This window comes from Mastomys coucha, unplaced genomic scaffold (genome assembly GCF_008632895.1).
Source record: "Mastomys coucha isolate ucsf_1 unplaced genomic scaffold, UCSF_Mcou_1 pScaffold23, whole genome shotgun sequence".
Classification (NCBI taxonomy): Eukaryota; Metazoa; Chordata; class Mammalia; order Rodentia; family Muridae; genus Mastomys; species Mastomys coucha.
The window spans coordinates 31,723,190-31,725,343 of NW_022196906.1; the positions used below are offsets into that span (position 1 = coordinate 31,723,190).

The 2,154-nt window shown below is 40.3% G+C and overlaps 1 long non-coding RNA gene across 2 annotated transcripts in view; it reads left to right on the forward strand.

Annotated features, from left to right (window-relative positions):
• The first annotated feature begins 921 nt into the window (after window positions 1-921).
• The window catches only part of LOC116072448, a 34,770-nt gene continuing 33,537 nt past the window's right edge, over window positions 922-2,154 (forward strand). For both annotated transcript variants that reach the window (XR_004111454.1, XR_004111453.1), the window contains exons 1-2: window positions 922-982; window positions 1,095-1,161. This is a non-coding gene — a long non-coding RNA (uncharacterized LOC116072448). The remainder of the gene's footprint in view (window positions 983-1,094; window positions 1,162-2,154) is intronic.

Sequence of the window (2,154 nt, forward strand, 5' to 3'; positions counted from 1 at the left end):
TCTCTTCTCTTCTCTTCTCTTCTTTCTCTTCTCTTCTTTTCTCTTCTCTTCTCTTCTCTATCATTAAACTTACTTAGAGGGGATAGGAATAAGAATTCTTGTTGATTTCTGATTAATCAGAATTTCAAGAATTAATATTGATCCCTGGAATGAATTAAAATTTGAATAAATCTTGCATTATGCTAAAGTGTAATGGCTCTGCAAAATTTCCTCAACTGAACTTCCATTAAAATTATTAGACATTATTTGTCATTTTTAATACATTGCCTTATGGGTTTCAGTGGGACTTATAAGGAAATTAGTCTAATGGTTATGATAAGGACTTTCAATTGGGCAGACTCAGATAAGACTGTGGGGTTTTGAGACACACTTTATTTCCGCAGAGATCCAGATTTTACATCCTAAGCAAGAACTGTAATAAGGAATGAATAGATGTTTCTAAAAACTTTCTTTTATTATTTTGGGATTATAATATAGTTACATCATTTCCTCCTTCCTTTTCCTCTCTCTAAAATCTCCCATATACCTCTCCTTGCTCCAATTTTGTGCCCTCCTTTTCATTAATTGCTATACATATATTCCTAAATACATAAGTACAAAAATATGCGTGTTTCTGAATGCTTTAGACCTTGGCAGCTGGGACCCAGTGTAATGACAGTATTAAGTACATTATGGGCTATTTAAGAAGTAGTGATTGTTGTTATTTTTATAATATGTATTTTCTTGAATACTATGTGTAACTATTAGCTGAAAGAAATATTGCTTCAAAAAGCCAAATTATGATGTATACAGGAAACAAAGATTTTGCTTCCTCTGGGAAGATAACTCTAAGGAAATGATCCTGAGGGAGCCCCTGTCTTCATAATCGGGCCACTGAGACTTTGAACCACACTGAGTCTGTTTATTCTCCTGTTACCATAGGTCAGCACAGGAGCTGCCTCTTTCCTAGAAGCTGGAGGAACCATTGGATAAACTACAAGTTGTAAGTCAAGGTTGTCAGTCCAGAGAGAAATATAAAGGAAAACTGAGATTCTGAGCTTTGACCTGAGAAAGGAGAAGGTCCAAGCTCCAAGCTGTTGTCTTCTATTCACCAGGTCTCTGTCTTCCCCAGGACACATCAGAGGATAGTAAGCAGAACATTCCTGTGGCAAGTAAAAGAAGGTATGTGCCCCTGTGATCCTGAGCAGTCACTAAACCAGGGTTAGGAATGCAGACTCTGTATGGGACTTTGGGACCTTCCCTCCTGCCTGAAGTCTGGAGGGTCTGTGACTTTGGGTATTTCAGTCTCTCGTATCTAATCTGTAAAGTGAGGATAATAGTGCAGTCACATATTCTTAGAGCCCCTCACATAAGTGCTAGCTTACAATGTTTTTATTCACCCTGCATGCAGTTGAGCTAAGAGAGTGTGAGAAGCCTGGCTTCATGTATATATGTATATGTTTATGGTACAGACTGGGATACATTGTCATAGCCCTGTTGGCATCTACCTGTCAGGACTCACGCCAGGAAAGAGGCTCATGTTTCAGCAACTTGCTCAGAGGCAGGAAAAGGGAAAGCATTGCAAATGGACTAACTTCAGAATCTAAGAGATACACACTTTGTTTAGTCTCTTGCTCTCACTCTCTTTCCCTTTCTCTTTCTCCTTCCTCTCTCTATCCATCCCCCTCTCCTTTTTCAAAGACAGGATAGATTTGTGAGGATGGTGGTGATGCTTTTCCTCCACTGGTTCTCTTCTCTGTCACACAGGCCTTCCTCCTGAGAAGAATGACTGCCAAGAATTCCTCTGTGACAGAGTTCATCCTCGCAGGCCTGACAGACCAGCCAGGACTCCGCATGCCCCTCTTCTTTCTCTTTCTAGGTTTCTACATGGTGACTGTGGTGGGGAACCTGGGCTTGATCTCCCTGATTGGGCTGAACTCTCACCTGCACACCCCTATGTACTTCTTTCTCTTCAATCTTTCTGTAATAGATTTCTGTTATTCCTCCACCATCATCCCTAAAATGCTAATGAGTTTTATCTCAAAGAAGAACTTCATCTCATATCCAGGGTGCATGACACAGTTGTTTTTCTTCTGCTTCTTTGTTGTCTCTGAGTCCTTCATTCTGTCAGCCATGGCATATGACCGTTATGTTGCCATCTGTAACCCCCTGATG